Below are 17345 nucleotides of genomic sequence, written 5' to 3'. Positions count from 1 at the left end.
ATCATTTACAACACTCCTCCTTGGATATTCCATGTCAATAGTGTTTCCTCTGTTGTGCGCTTCAAAGTTGCCTCGTCAAAAACCTTGCCAAGTAATAAAAACCTTGTGGGAAAAAAAACAACCTCGGTCGAAGGAGAAAAAGAGCACAATGCGCGTGAGTGTGGAGTAGTCGTATCAGAACTTCAGAGATGAATGAAGTCTTCTCATCGAGATCATAAGTAGGTAGTATGTCTATGAGAGGGATGCATTAGATAGAGTTGCTACACCAAAACCTTACCCGGTAAACCCAGTGGGAGAAACCCGTGGTCGAAGGAAAAAGATGAGCAAATGCATATATATGTCGAATCAAAGCATCTTCAGGATGCAGTAAGTGGGGTGACCATGTCAAAGATGAGCCTCGTCAAAACCTTGCCAGGTAACAAAACTCAGTGGGACAAAATAATCCTTGATAAAGGACAAAAAGAGTACACGATGGTCAAGTGGGTATGCTTCAGGATACTCCCCCTGATTTCGACTCCCCCTGAAAATTACATGTTAGGTAATTCAGATAGTTTACGTAGACCAATACCTTGGACATGCTTCTGGAATGTAGACTTTGGTAGTGACTTGGTGAAGAGGTCTGCATGATTGTCTTCAGATCAAATATGCTTAACTTCAATCTTCTGATGCTCGTGTTGTTGCTGATTGAAAGGGAACTTTAGTGTAATCTGTTTGGTGTTGTATCTTTTGATGAAACCCATGTTTATCTACTCAATGTAAGCAACATTATCCTTGTAGATAATGGTCAGTTCATCAATGGTGGAATACAGTCCATATGTGCTACGAACATGCTTTTATGATGACTCTCAACCATATACAATCACGTACTACTTCGTGAAGGGCTAGAATCTCAGCATGATTCGAAGAGGTAGCAACAAGGGTCTGTTTCGTAGACCTCCAAGAAATTGCAGTATTCCCAATGGTAAAGATATAACCAGTTTGGAAACGCACCTTGTGTGGGTCTGTATCAGCATATCCAATAAGGCGATCATCATTTTGAGGATCAAGGGGGTTTGGTCCATTCCTTGATGCATAGGGAATAGAAGAAGCCCATGTCCACCGTACCTCTAAGGTGGCGAAAAATGTCTTTTATGCCATTCCAGTGGCAGCGTGTTGGTGCAGAGCTATGTCTATCTAACAAGTTCACATCGAATGAGATGTCCTATCTAGGGCATTAAGCCAAGTACAATAATGCGCCTATTGCACTTAGATATGAGACTTCTGGCACCAATATCTCTTCGTTATCATCTGCAGAATGATACGGTTCTCTCTAGACTTCGGATGACAATGGGTGTGCTTGCTTTTATCCTCATTAAAGCATCTTAACATCTTCTGGATGTAATTTGGTTGATGGACCAAAATTTTATCTGCACTGTCCTCGAGCTCCAGGTCGAGACAATAATTTGTTTTCCCAGGGCCATTCATCTCAAATTCCGACTTTAGGTGCTTTGCAATTTCCTTGATCTCTTCAGGAGTATCAATCAAATTCATGTCATTGACATAGACCGCTACAGTTCCAAACTAGGAATTTTTTCCTTAATAAACACGCATGGGCATAGTTTATTATTTACATATCCCATCCCGATTAAATATTCACTTAGACGGTTATACCACATCCGTCTAGATTATTTCAATCTATAAAGTGAAGGCCTCAAAACTAATGGAGCGTGTTCGGTGGTCTAGAACTATTTGCATTGGGTATATTAAGTCATTTAGGAACTTTTATGTATATCTCTGTATCGTGATCCCCATAGAGATAAGCTGTGACCACATTCATAAGCTGCATATTCAGTTTTTTTTAGAAACTACCAAACTAATAAGGTAGCAGAACGTTATGACGTTCATTACTGGAGAATACGTCTCCTCGTAATCAATCACAGGGCGTTGAGAAAATCTTTGCGCCATTAGATGAGGCTTGTGTATCACAATCTCGTTTTTCTCATTACGCTTCCTACAAATACCCATTTAAATTCTACAGGTTTAACATGGGGAGGCGTAGGAACAACAGGTCCAAACACCTTTCTCTTTGTCAAGGAATCTGATTTGCCATGGATTGCTTATTTCCTTTTTGGCCAGTCATCTCTTCGTTGATATTGATCAACAAAGTAATGTTCGAGATCATCGCGTATTATAATTTTGGTGGCCACCGCAAATACTAATATATCATCAATAATAATCTCATTCCGATTCCAAATCACACTAAATTTACTGCGATTTCTCTATTCTTTGGGAGTGGGTTCAAATGTTGGAGTGTCCCCCAACATCGTCTCTTCTAGGACATACCCATAATCCGGATTTATCTCATGAGATGAATCGGTTTGAGATTGCGATGTCAAAAGGATTCGTTTGTGCCGAGTTTACCCTCTTCTGGGGATAAGAATTCTTCGAACCTAATGGTCTACCTCACTTCTGGGCAGGGACATATGACTAGTTAGCCGCCATGGTTGTACCTCGTCCATCTGGGACGACACATCCTACAAGGACGTCTATCCTTGTAGGCACATTTGCAGTAGGTATATATGATCTCGTCACTTTAGCTAGATCAGAGAAAGTGTCTGGCATATTGTATTCTATACTTTATAGATCTAGAATTGTCCGCACTTCACTATTTCCGTGCGATTTAGGGATCAAGATGAGACATAGTGAGGACATGTCATGTTAATTCATGCCGTTCTTATCTCCCTATAGCGGCGAGAAGATTGTCTCATCAAAGTGACATTCAGTAAATCTAGCGGTAAAGAGATTGCCTGTCAAGGGCTCTAAAGAGCACATAATGGATGAGACTTATAATCGACCTGTATGCCCATCCTTTGTTGAGGACCCAATTTTGTAAGTTATGGCGGTACAATTGGCACGAGGACTGCATACCCAAATACGCGTAAGTGCGAAATGTCAGGTTCGTACCCAGTCATTAGCTGTAATGCGGAGTAAGGTTGGGTAGCAGTGGGCCTCAACGGGACCAACATGCCTACATGCAAGATTTCATAACCCCACGCAACTAGAAGCTTGGTGTACATTAGCAAAACTCTATCTGCGCGACCATCTTGGGTGTGAACATAGGGATCTATATGTTCAACATCAATCCCAAGGGATATGCAATAACCATTGAAAGACTTTGATGTAAACTCTCCAGCATTATCAAGTCTTATGGACTTTATGGGATAATCCTAGTGGTGAGCCCTCAATTTCATGATATGGGCGAGAGTTTAGCAAAAGTAGCATTTTCTTATGGACAGTAGTGTAATATGTGATCACTTTGTTGATACATCAACTAAAACCATTAATATTTAAGTGGTCCACATGGTGGTTGGATATGTCCACAAATTTCCCTTGTATTATGTGTAGAAAAATGGTGGTGTAGGTACTAGTCTTTGCATATGATAGTCTAGTATTAAATATTCTTAAGGAGTATGGAATAGTGTGTCATTATATACAAGACCCCTATTCAGAAGAGGATGCACCTACAATGAGTTGAGGACACAGTGCATCATACTTTGACCTGAGTGTCTCAAACGGTCATGCCATAGCAAATAGTTGCTTGAATTAGTTAGCTTCTAGCTAACAGATTTCAATTTCTCCAGTGTACGCTTCTGGCCACATACTTGGAGATTATGCAAAGATATTACACTCATTTTTCTCAGTGGTTTCAATGTGATAACAGTTGGTTCGAATATCCTTAATACTCAATAACGTTCTTCTGGAACGTGGAGATTATAAGGCCTCATTAATGGTAGATTCAGCACCATTGGACAACATACAGTGGGTTTTGCCATAACCCTTTATCAAGTTGGATTGGCCTAATACGGTTGTCACAGAGGTATGAATAGACAATAAGTTTGAAAAATATCTCCGATCTGGGAGTATGGTGTGCGTAATAGCACTTTTAACCAGATAACAAACTTCACCACAGAATATGCCTATTCATTTATTTAATTCAATGGATCACATGTATAAGTAAGTTTATTGAATTAAATATATTCGAACATAACCACATTTCCATAATCCAAAATGATTGAAAACATAAATCACCAAAATCTGAAGACTGAAACATCATTCATTAGATATGGCACATGGGGCCAATCATACCTATGTCTTCGAGTTTCTAATCCTCAGTATGTCTAGTAGTTGCTTGGAAGTCCATAATCTCTAGTGTGGTTTCCATAGGGATTGATCCTTCGATAAAGTTAGTCTCGAGTTTAGCAACTGGCGTGATACTCATTTACAACATGTGCTTCGAGACCAGTGGTCAATTCCTTCAGTGATAGCAAAGATCATGCTGATTCTGGTGGCAACTTTAGATAGTTTCTTCTGGAAACCTCCAACGCACCAAAGTCAAGCTTGTTGAGATTTGACATTTCTTACAGAAAATGAAGAAATAATCTTAGTGCTTTGGGTAATATCGTCCATAAGCAACTAATACGAACTTCAGGTTCTATAACATAGTATAAAAAATCAGATTAGACATGTTAAATGTACTGGTTTGATCATGTCTGGTGAATTTATGAAGGAAACTTCAAGTTTCTTAAATGGCATTATCGAAACTACGAGTTCGATATATGTATGAACTACTGGTTCATTTAGAACTTCTAGTTCATTAGGTACCTACATTTTCTACACATATATTCTAGTGAAAAAATTTAGACAAGTAACACAATAATATTGAATAGAGCAAATTGTAATAATATCTCACAAATTGGATAAATGGAAATCACAAATCAATTGAGATATTAATATAATAAATTAATTATCACACAATTATGTGAATAAATGCTTCTGGCAATTAATTACACATATTAGATATGGTAAATCTATTTACAATATCAAATCATTTTCCTTTTATTTTGGTTATACTGGACCAAAGAAAGAGTGGGCTTGATAGTGAAACCTACGGGGCTTAGTATGCGAGCTTGTGACCTAGGCTTTCACGCACTAGTCAAAGAGTATGTGAGGCCTGTTGGGCTGCTAGGTCCTGAAGAGGGAGAGTGGGCCTGCTGGGCTCAAACTGGTCTGCCAAGGAATGAAAAGTTATTACTCAACCCTTTCGGTAACTCCAATTAAATACGACCAGGTAAGGAAGGATGATGTTTAGGTGGAGCGAGGCTCACTTAAGTACACAGTCTCATCTGAACCTTACCTAGCCATCGCATCCAACTCGATGAGCCTAGTTTGAGAAGATTCATAACCTTTATCATGGAAACAAGTGGCGAGCTTCTATTCTGGCCTTGTAGCTTGGGCCTGAGCTTCTGGCTTGGGTTTGTTGTTGTGACTTTTGGGCTTGATTTTAGATTCTGACTCAGCCTCATTTAATATTCACAATTATAACATAACTAAATTCAATATATGTTATTAAATCGTAACGTAAATAAATTAATGCAGTAGTTATGTATCTAAGGAAATGGGTTCAAATCCCATTAATGCTTTTGGCATCTCGTATAGGTAATAAATTAGGTAAATGCTTCTAGCATAACGTTTATGTAATAATCGCATAATAAAAGCTTAGAATGCTTCTAGCATAAGGAATTATAATGGCATAATTCAAATTTGTGTAACTGAAAATTAAGACCATAATTATTTTATCATAATTCATGCAATAATTTAGCCCATAATACTTCTATCATAATGAATTATAATGGCATAATTCAACCCTAAATTACATACCATTAAATGTCATAATGAATTATAATAGACATAATTTCGATGATTATGCATGGATGTAACATTTGGTATAAACAACCAAATTAATTGTCATACCTTAGTGGTTACGCACGTTACATCTAGAATGCATGCATGCTCCTAAGTTTGGATGTTAGGAAAGACATGATGGTGAGCTTGAAGCTACTGATCCATGCGCCATTTGGTCTGCACTACTAGGCAGGTGGCGATGGCTAATTCTGGCGGCTATTGGCAGCTCCGATGATTTGTGATGTCATATTTTCCTTGTTCAATTCGATGCAGAATGGATGAATCTTTCACATGCAAGATAGTGATTCAGAATAGCAAGTTGAACAATCATCCTTCTTTTGTTGGCGATTCACAATCTTACAGATTTGGTTGACGATCCTCAATCTTATCTCAATGGTAGAACTATTTGTGTTGATAACGTGTTGTAAAACAATAGTGAAAGAATTTGAGAGAGAGAGAGAGAGAGAGAGAAAGAGTTTAGATGTAGAGAATAGAATGTGTATATTATTCATCTCACAATGAGGTTTATATAGGGCTACATCTTGTGTACAAAAAGTAAAACTTAATAGTTACACCAATCACTCATACAATTATGAGTCTGTCAATCGCCAATTAGAAGTATGTCAATCGCTAATCAATAGTGATCACACACATCAAGCAATTCCAATTGCATGAATAGCCATTATCATTTACAACAACTCTTTCTATATAAGGTGAGTTGGCTTGATATATGCTTGGCCTCAACGGTCCTCACACAGGTGCACAATTAGCCTGAGCTTGAAATTAATTTCAGTTGGATGGACAATGTTCTTACAATCAGCCTTGCTTGTAATAGTGCTGTGCTCCCATGTTAGAACTCGGAATTAGGTGGCACAGTCTTGGTGTCAAGAACTTTTTAGGCATAAATAGTAAGGCTCGGCATAAATGACCGAAAATCTGAAAAACAGCACTGATTCGGTCCCGGTTTTTTTGTGAAAATTGAGGGTTTTCAGGCTGGGTCAGGCCTAGTGTGCTTGTTTGCCGGTCCTGTCCTAGTCCTTGATTTTGGATGACTTTGTGGACTGAAAAATCCAAAGTGTTACACGTGTTTCCTATTTATAGGTCAGTTTTTTGAGTCTATGCTCTTCCCATAACATGACCACAGGTGATAAAAAATAATTATAAAATCGAATGCACTCATTCAGCTCTCCTCTCCTACTCAGCCTTTAGGTTGTGGCCGGCTGGACCTCTCCATTTCTCTGATAAAATATCCGGTCATCTTAGTATCCAAACCTACTCTCTGAATCGCCTGGTACGCAACTTGACATCCAGACTTCTGTAGTTAGATCTTCTTTATATGGTCCATAAATGTGCTTTAATTGTTATGGTATTTTGAATCTTTGATTGCAAAGTTCTTAATTTGAGCTGTCTGTTATGACTTCTGACTATGAAGATATCAAATTCATAGCTTGAATTATGTGCGTAGACGTTGTGGCACATATGTTTTGCTAGTGATTAGTGAAGCATCTCATAGACTCAGGTTGTGAATTTAAAGTAATGATGTAGATACCTCTTGCATTATGATGATTCGATGAATTTAAAGTCATGGATTATATATTTGCATATTTGCGAATTGGTTTTTGCTATCTTGAATTTTAAGAATATTGACTTGTTCTCGTTGAAACTCGAAACTGTGCTGATGAAACACTAACTCTTTTAATTTTTATAGACTTTTGAACAGGAGATTCGACTAGTTAAGTAATCAGCTCCTGCTCGGCTGCTCCTCTCTCTTCGATGTCAAGCTAATCGAATTCAAGCCACTCATACTTAGCTCTATCATCACTTGTTAGTTCTCATTCTCAAGGTCCAGAAGCTGATTGAGGTGGTGAGAATCATGAGATTGTTGCTGTCTCCCAACAAGGTGAGAATAAGGAACTAGAAGTTGCAATAGAAGGTCAAGAAGAAGGTGCACCAACTCAAGCATCCCAGGGTAAGCTGAAAAAGAGAAAGGCAAACTAAGAAGGCTATCCCAAAGTTGGGTGTGGGAGTATTATGATAAGTACGACAGTTCACTATTCAAAGAGAAAGATGGGATCAAAGAGCAAGTTGGATTTCAGAAACGCGCAAAATGCAAGTATTGTGGCATTGACCTTGGTGCTGATTCTTCTTTTAATGGTACCAGTACTTTGTGTTGACATGTAGAAAAGGTTTGTAAGAAGTATCCTAGTAGGGAGAATTTAGAAGACACACATCAAGTGTTAATTAATGAAGGACAAACTGAACCAGTACCTTAAATGTTAACAAAGGCTGGACACAAGAAGCTAGCTTGTGTCCAAGCTGCTTATGAAATGATAGTTAATTATAGATGAACTATCATTTAACCAAATTGAGAATGAAGGGTTTAGGTGGTTCTGCAAGGTACCTGTTTCTCCATTTGAGGTGCCTTCTAGGAGAAAAATAGTAAGATGTTTCTTGGAGATGTATGAGAGGAAGAAAGAGGAGCTTAGGATGCATTTAAGTAGCCACAAAGTGTGCTTAACTACATATACGTGGACATCTATACAGAACATCAACTACATGGTGTTAACAGCACACTTCATAGATTATGGTTGGAAATTTGCACAAGAGAATCCTGAATTGTTGTGTAATCCCCAATCACAAAGGGACAACAATAGGAAAGATTTTAGAAAATTGTTTGGTGCAGTGGAAGATAGATAAGGTTTTGACTGTGTCTGTTGATAATGCTAGTGCAAATAAGGTGGCAATAGATTATCTAAAAAGGAAAGTGGCAGGATGGAAGAACCCCCCAATGTTTGGTGGCAAGTTCATGCATGTGAGGTGTTTGGCTCACATCTTGAATATCATTGTTAGGGCTGGTTTGTTTATTATGGGCAGAAGCTGTGCAACAATTAGAAATGCTGTGAAATATATTAGAAGCAGTTCCAACAGATTAGACTGCTTTAAGTTATGCATTGAAAAGGAGGAGCTGGAAAGTCAAAAAATTCCTGTGTTGGATGTTCCATCATGTTGGAATTTGACATTTTTAATGCTTGACACAACTATAGAGTTGAGGATAACTTTTGATACGTTGTCTGAGGAGGAAGAGTAGAAGTATTTGGGGTACTTTGATGAAGATGAAAAGGTTGAGGAGCAAGGTTCTAAAAATCGTCAGGCACTAGTCGAGCGGTGGCTGATACGTCTAAAAGATGCACAACTTAAACCTTGCACTCAAATATCATCGTTGGTAATATAGTGATCAAGCAAGGGTCATTACCCGTTGAAGATTGTTCCTAAATTGCTAATCAGATGTCACAAACTACTCTACTATGCTACTGAATAGCTAACGAAAAGAAATTATTTAACTAACCTAGACTCAATATAATTTTCTGAAAATTTAACAGGACACTAAAGACACATATAACTACATGTACACAAAATTTCAGGAAAATTGAAGTTGATTTGTTACATGAAAAATTCACGTAAAACTGAACATAGAAGAGATAACAAAGCAGAAACAGATTTTATAACTTTAAAGCTATTGATAGAAACAAAGGTAAGGACTCATTCTCTATCAATAAACATACTCAGTCATATCAAAGCTCAGTTTTGGAATCCTAATTTTCAATTGAATTTACCCAAAATTAACTCACAAGCTCGAATTAACCCATTACCCTTTCTTAGTTCCTCGTTAAGTGAATACAAGCTCACCACTTAATCTATTTTCGATTATGCAACCTAGACAAGCTCACTAAGTTTAATTAACATATCAAAATCATTAAGCAAGAAAAGGGTTTTGATAAATCTAGGGTCACAATTACGTTGGTAGTCTTGCTAATCCCAGGGTTTGAGTCACATGTAATTCGAGAAAATATTTTGCTACTCAATTGGAATGAACGCACGACATATACGAATCTAGTGTTACTCCTAGAGTCCTAGCATTAGAACCATAACTTATTCATTTAGTTGCGCACCTATACAAACAAATAAAGATTCATCTTGTAAACATAGTGAAACAAACACTCAATTGACAATATAGAAAACCAAAAACTGAATTGTCATCAATATGAATTGAACAAGTTTGGGGCTTTAAAATCGCCCCTAGCTACAAAAGGATTTAGCTAGACATAGTCATGAAGAAAACAAAAACTAGAAGAAAGAAAGAGGAAGAGATGATGGCAGAAAGGATGTCGTTCTTTTTCCTCTTGTGCGGCACACCTACGTTGAAACTGAATGTCTCTCTCTCAAAATCTCCTCTCTAATCTCGCCCTGCTGTCCATTCTAGCCCCTGCTCTTACAAAGCTCCTACCACCAGTATTAAGGCTGGAAATATATTGCCAATGATTAGTGTGTTGCAGTCAAAGATTAGTGGACATAGAGCTTCAATTTGTCAAGATTAATTGCTGCAGTTGCTGTCAAAGACGTATATGTGCTGCAAATGCTGTCAAAGATTGTGTGCTACAGCTTTGCCAACTATCAGATTCTCGGACTACTCGACCTTGATGTACTAAATTGACCATAACTTCTTCTAGAAAAATGATATGGACAAACCGTTAAAAGTTTTGAAAACTAGATATCAAAGGCTTTCCAACCATATAAAGTTCACTATCTAGTTCATGCTGAGCTGTTCTCAGTTTCATGTTGAATTTGACTCATCTGCACAGGCATATGTATTGATTTAGCTTCCTTTCTTCTACTTTGCTCCATAACACCTACAAAACATAAAGGGTTAAATATTGCTTACTCCCTATACTTATAGGGTTTCATTGTTTCTGTCACTGACCTTCGAATTTCACCTAAAAGTCCCTGAACTCCCAATTTCCTCCCAATTGGTCCCTGCCGTCAAGTATCCGTCAAAAACTTTGTTATCTTCTCCTAAAAAGTCTATTATACCCTAAATTACTTTTAAAAAAAAATTCATTTTATTATTATTATTATTATTATTATTATTATTATTATTATTATTTATATTTTTTTCTTTTTACCTCTTCTTCTTCCGGCTCTCTCGCTTCCTTCTGTTCATCTCCTCATCAAGATGGTTCCAATCCACTGACCTTCAAGAGGTGAAATGAAAAAACGAAACAAAAGAGGGAGAAAAAAAATTAAAAAATAAATAAATGAGGGCATAATAGACATTTCAACAACTTTAACAGAAAATTTTGACAGCAGGGACCAATTGGGAGGAAATTGAGAGTTTAGGGACTTTTTAGGTGAAATTCGAAGGTCAAGGACTGAAACGATGAAACCCTATAAATATAGGGAGTAAACAGTATTTAATTCAAACATAAAAATAAAGTAAATTACTCAGATGGAAAACTAGCTAGGAAAACATGAAGAAATGAATATAAAATCATGTACATTTATGAGCTTATCAGTAGCCTAGGGACTAGCGCCTAGGAGTCTAGGTGGGAGCCTAGGCAATTTTGTACTTTTTAATTTTAATTTTATTTTTATAGCATCTATTTAAATATTGACTAATTAATAAATACTTAAAAATAATATCATGAGTTCATGACAATTATGAAAGGCGTTCTATTAGTCTACTAAAGAATTTTTTGTTAAGTTCTTAAGGGTCTTTTATGATGTCAAAATGAGAATCAGTGCAACCAAACACCTCACTACTCACAAGGCTTTTCATGACATTGTCACAATACAAGTTGAGATTGATGTATTCAGCTGAGATGAGTGATGGAAGTGAAACTGAAAAAATAATGGTTGAGATGGTAGTGAAGATGAGATCAAAATTTAGAAAGTATTGACGATATGAATTAGTTGTTGTTGGTAGCCTTTGTCTTGGATCCCCAGTTCAAGTTGAAAAATCTAAGTCATATTTGTATTGAAATGTTAAATTATGATGCTGAGACAATGAAAGCAAAGTACAATGAAGTTAAAGAGCTGTTGTTGTCCTTAACTGATTTGCATGCAACATCAAACAGTGCCTCTTCAAAAGTAGCAGTGCAACAGGTTATGTGGTTTTTAGCAGCATAAAAGCAACAACCACATCTTTGAAGTCCAAGAACAAGAAAATGTCTGGAAAAATGGCTAAGATGTTAAAAGCGTGGCAGAGAGCCCTAGCAGAATCTAAAGAAGTTGTTGCTGAGAGTGAAGTGGATAGATACCTCCTTGATCCAATGGAGAAGCCCAAAGAAGATGAAGAGTGGAAGCTGCTTACATGGTGGAAGATAAATGGCTGCATATCCAAACCTTGCTGCTGTTGCAAGGGAAGTACTTGCAATCCAAGTCAGCACAGTTGCATCTGAGTCTTACTTTAGTACTGGTGGGAGAGTCATTGACTCTTTTTAGGAGTTCTTTAACTCCTAAAAGTGTGAAGGCATTAATTTGTTTGCAAAATTGGATAAAAAAGAAAGATGATCAATCCAACAATAGAAGAGCTTGAATTTTATGAGAAAATGGAAAGAGGTACAACTACTTATTTTTTATGAATCTTTGTTCCCCCCCCCCTCATTTATGATACAATCGGAACAAGTGCCAATTTAAACCCTGAAAAGAAACATTGTTAGTATAGAATAAGCAGGGATCGTTCAAACCGAGGATTGAGGGTACAACATGCAACTAACGAAATCAAGGAAGCAGAGAATATACATCACACAAAACTATTAGAAACCATGTACAAGTTCACACGAAAATCACAAGCACAAACATGCATAAAATTCTGAACAACAAAGAACTAGAGAGAAAGATATATATTTCACACGAAAATAAGAGAGACAAACATGAAAGCAACGAAATATACAAGTATATATAGTCACACAATTCGACATTTAGAGAGAAATACAACATAGAATGGGTTTTGGAAATCCTAATCCTACTTATATACAATTTACAAGTCATAGTCACATTAGGAATCCATATACAACAAGGATTACTACTTCTACACTAATTAGGAAACCTAAAATAAGTAGGAAACAAAATCTCTAAAAAACACCAACAAGAATCCCTAAAAAACACAATTCCTAAAAAACACATAACAAACTCCTAAAAAGCACCAAAACAATTCCTACAAAACACCAACCACATGTTTCGGCAAAAATTAATTCAAAGAAAAATATTTTTGAATTATTTATATTATTTTCAGATTATCTAAAGTATTATTTACTGTTTACATGCATCCTGAAAACGTAAAACTGATTTATATATTTACAAGAACAAGAAAACGCAAGAACAAGGGGGTTTTGAAGAGCAAAATATAAATTTTCAGAAAATAATAAAGAATGAAAATGCTTTATATACATAGGTGGTAAAAGAAGAACTTTTCGAAAATAATTTATCAAGAACCATTCAAGATCAATTCATTCATGCAATCTTTTTATCTTATTAGTTACCATGGAACGTTATCAACCAAGAAACAAAGATCAAAGCAACCAATGTCCCTTATTTTACTTTCCTTTACACAATTGATCAAGCAAAGTACTCAAACAATATATTTCAAAAGCAAGTATCACACAATCAAAGTAATTTGTAATCTCATGTTTTCGAATCATTAAGTTCATGTGAAAGTTTGGTTAATAAATATGCAAATCCAAGTACTCAAAGCAAGTCAATTCAAAGTATACATAATCTGATTTTGACTTATGTCCTACGCCTTTACTACTCAATTGAATTAGGGTTACAAAGTATAAACCTAATTACTAGCTCCAATTATATGCAATCATTCTAAGTTTCTAACCAAAGAACAAGAACACATAAAAGATTTCAATCAAACAAAATCAGATCATCATTCCATGAATTTGGCAACTAAGAAGAATCAAGAACACATAAACCCATTAAGCATTGAAAAGAACATCAAAACTGAATCCAAAAATCAGATTGTACACTCATGGTTTCGGTTTTACACAAAAGAAATCAAAAGCAGAAATTCTATCTAAAAGAACACTAAACAGTGAAGAAAACATATGGAAGGTGGTATGAACAACCCTTAGTCACATCCCAAAGATCCAAAGCAGCTCCAAGGTGGTGGCGCAAGGTGGAATCCACGGCAAGGATGGAGGATGGCAGGGCTAGGAACTTGAAGATGTGAAAAACTTGAAAACTCAAGAGCACACAAGTGAGAACCGAAATTGTGGAGAAAGATTGTAACCTTGGGAAGTCAAATACATAAAGTATATATAGGGAGATGTCCCAAAGCCTCTCCCAATTCGTTCCTACTTGATTCTCAAAGTTAGTCTTGATTGGCAAAGTTACTTCTAATTTTCTGATTGGTTGACACATCCCTTGACCAATAAAATAATTCCACATCATCAAAGTAGCGTCACACATCCCAATCCGTGTCCTCTTTTCCTTTGTTGAAGTCTAGACGTCAAGAACTCCCTAGAAGCTTCAAGAATGTCACGGCAATTCTCAATCCTTTTCCATTTCGAATTCCAACTCCATTTTTCTTTCAAAACCGAATCCAACATGTATTCTTTCTTGTGTGCACGGCATGTGATGATTCAAGAGACTTCTAGATACTTCAAGGACATTCCTTGGCTTCTCCTAGTTTCCACAGGTCTCCTAGTGCAAGTAGAAATCCATATGTAATCAGGTTTCCTAGTTGAATACAAACTTCTTTCCCGAGATGCTTCTACACTCTTTCGGAACCTTCTTGAGTAATCCTTATCCAATAGGGATTCCTTGTCACACTAAGTTTCTTTATTTGAGTAGAATTGGGTTTCCTTGTTCAAGTAGAACTCCTAGTCCATGTTAGCTTCAGACTCCTACTCCAACTGGGATTCATTTTCCTTGTCAAACTGGGAGAACTTCCATTTCTTCATTTTTCTTCATTTGTGCCGCACTTATGCGTTCCTTAGTCATTTTTGAACTTTGAGACTCCATTTTACCTGTAAAAATACTAACTAAGTTAAACTGAACAAGTTAAAGGAAATAACTTAGCAAAATATAGGGTTTAAACATTATAAACGTCGCATTTTATGCTCCTATCAATTTACCATTATTTCACTTGTTAATTTGATGGCTGACGTTCTAACCATAATTTAAATGTCTCATTGTTTTTTGTAGATCATGTACAAGACAAGGGAAAACAAGTGGTGGTTGAAACTGAAGATGTTCCAGCAACTGCAGCTGGAATCTCAAAGTCTGCAAAAGTCTCCAAGAAAAGTGTGGTTGCAACTCCTTCAAAGACAAGTGCAGGTGGAACCTCAAAAGCTGATAAAATCAATAAAGTGGCATTAAAAAAATCTAAAGATACTTAATTAGTTAATTTATTAACTGTGAATGTGGTTTGAACTTTGAAACTTTCCGTATTGTACACTTAAAGTTCCATGCTTTCCGTTGGTCTAGGTTTTAGTACAGACCCCCCTCCTGCCCCCGCGAGGGATTTCATTCCTGACCTCAACACGAGTCCCCGCTCTCGAGGCTCTCATAATAGAGATAGAGGAGAATGTACTGTAAATCAGTAATCAATGTGTGACTTTGCCTATTTTGCTTCATGGCTTGTGTAAGAAAAAAAATGAAGAGCAGCTGCTTGGAAGTTGTGACCTTTGATGAAGTGTTTGATGATTTGATCTTGGAGTTGTTTTACTTTAATTTGTTTCAATCAGTTCAGTATTTCAGTTTAGTTTGTTTTCTTTATTTTTAATTTGTTTTGACAATTAGACTGGGAGAGTTGGTTACTGGTTAGTCACTCAGTTGGAGACTTGGACAATGATTGTTTAACCTTAACTTGTGGCTTTGCACTTAGCAGAATGGTTGTTTAATTTGAGAAAAGTGTTCAATTTGCATCCTTCTATTGCAATGGCTACCTAAATACACATAGGAGCTTGGTTCTGTCATAATGTGTTTCAAAAATCACGAAACCGTGGCAGTGCAATGGTTTCGATAGCCTTGACTAGAGATTATTGCACTTTCAAATGGGGGTTGTCAAATGGTTAGTTCGTAGTTTCTTATTTCTCATCCAAGTATCACTCTTGGTTGTATGCTTCATTTGCTCATTTTTTTTCCATCTTTTATGAGTTTTATCCCCATTTATATAATCAAATGATAAACAATAATACAATAATGAAGGGCATCTTTTCTTGATGCAGCAGTAAACCTTCTCCTTCAATGTAGTAATCTTTTGGAAAAGTAAATGCTGGGTTGGCAAAGAATGAAAAATCAGCATCGGGAGTATAGAGAAGACAATCCAATCCCAAAGCTTGCTTTAATTGCCTAACAACTGCAAACCAAACCCTTCTGATTAGTGTCGAAGAAGTGAAACATAAATTACAAGCTTTACGTCCCTAGCCAAGATTGAAGTTCATATAAAATTCTTTGTTATTGATTATATCGAAAACCATAATATAAATCTCATGAAGCAATAGTATTAGTGTCATCTTGTCAGACCCAACACCTCCGAAGTGCAAATTTGCATCACTGTCTGTCCAATTGGAATATCTCCATCTTGATTTACAAAGACTGATACTTTTTTTCATTAGAATCAATCCATTTGAACTTTTCTACCAATACACTGATTGATTTACCTCAATGATTTCACCCAGAATTAAAATCCATCATAATTAAAAAAGACAAAATTCAAAACAATAAGGAGAAAGTAAGATTTGAAATTCGAAGTGCTGCAATGCACAGTTGGAGCATTTCACATGTGCCGAAGGGGTTTATCTTGGGTCTAGGAAGCCTTTGGGTTCCCCTTGACAAAGTCAAAAAAGAAAAAAAGACCTGAAATTTGAAAAACAAAGTCTCTTTGCTACAGTCTCTTCGTAAATATCCTGAAATTCAAAAATCGATTAATTTTTAACACAAATCACAAAAATCCAATCTAAGTTGAATTAATTTTGAGAGGCGGAATAAGATCAGAGAAATTGCAAAATAGAAAACCTTTTATCAGGTTTAATGAAATAGAGACTCAAGGCTTACCGAGTTTTGATGAAGGCTGATCTTGATGGTAAAGTTAAAACTGTGTAAGAGCTAAAGTTGGTGCAGATAGATGGAGACGTGATAGTTTTGGTTATATACTCAGCTACTGCTGTTCGGTTTAGGAGGCAGAAGGGAGGAAGAGACACTATGCCAAAAAGGCCTTCAAACGACACACTTCAGACGACATAAGTATTGTTTTATGTCATCTGAGTTTTTCAGAAGACATAATTTTTTTTTCTGTTGTCTGAATATAGACTAAAACCATATTGGTTTAATTTGGAAAAATGGTGAGCATTCAGACAACACATTTTTGTCGTTGTAGAAGATGGTGATTTCCTATCTCAAATTTGGAGGGATATCCAAAAATTGATTAAGTACTTTTCCCTCTCAAATAGCCAAGCCCTAGTTGACTGAAAAATGTTGCAACATTTAGACAACATTTAAATGTTGTCTAAGTGTGAAGCTTGTTTTAAAATTTTTCAAGTTATTTTGACTTGTGCTTTTTGATATAGAGATAGACCTCGACACCTAATTAAAGCCATTTTCATCCTTCAACTCTCTCAGCTCGACCTAGTTAGAACCTGCGAAAACAAAACACTCAAACACCAGCCTCTCTTCTTCTCTCTCAACTCTCTCAGATCTCGATTCTCACTCTCTCCTTCATCTTCTCACTCTCTGGATTCTTTTTCTTTGTCTCTCCTTCTTCTTCTTAGTCTCTACTTCATCTTTTGCATCTGGATTAATGGAGCTCTCCAGCAACAAGTAGAGCTATTTTCGAT

The sequence above is a fragment of the Rosa chinensis genome, chromosome 3, assembly GCF_002994745.2.
Source record: "Rosa chinensis cultivar Old Blush chromosome 3, RchiOBHm-V2, whole genome shotgun sequence".
Taxonomy (NCBI): Eukaryota; Viridiplantae; Streptophyta; class Magnoliopsida; order Rosales; family Rosaceae; genus Rosa; species Rosa chinensis.
The sequence above is the reverse complement of the archived record's forward strand: the minus strand, read 5'-3'. Positions refer to the sequence as shown.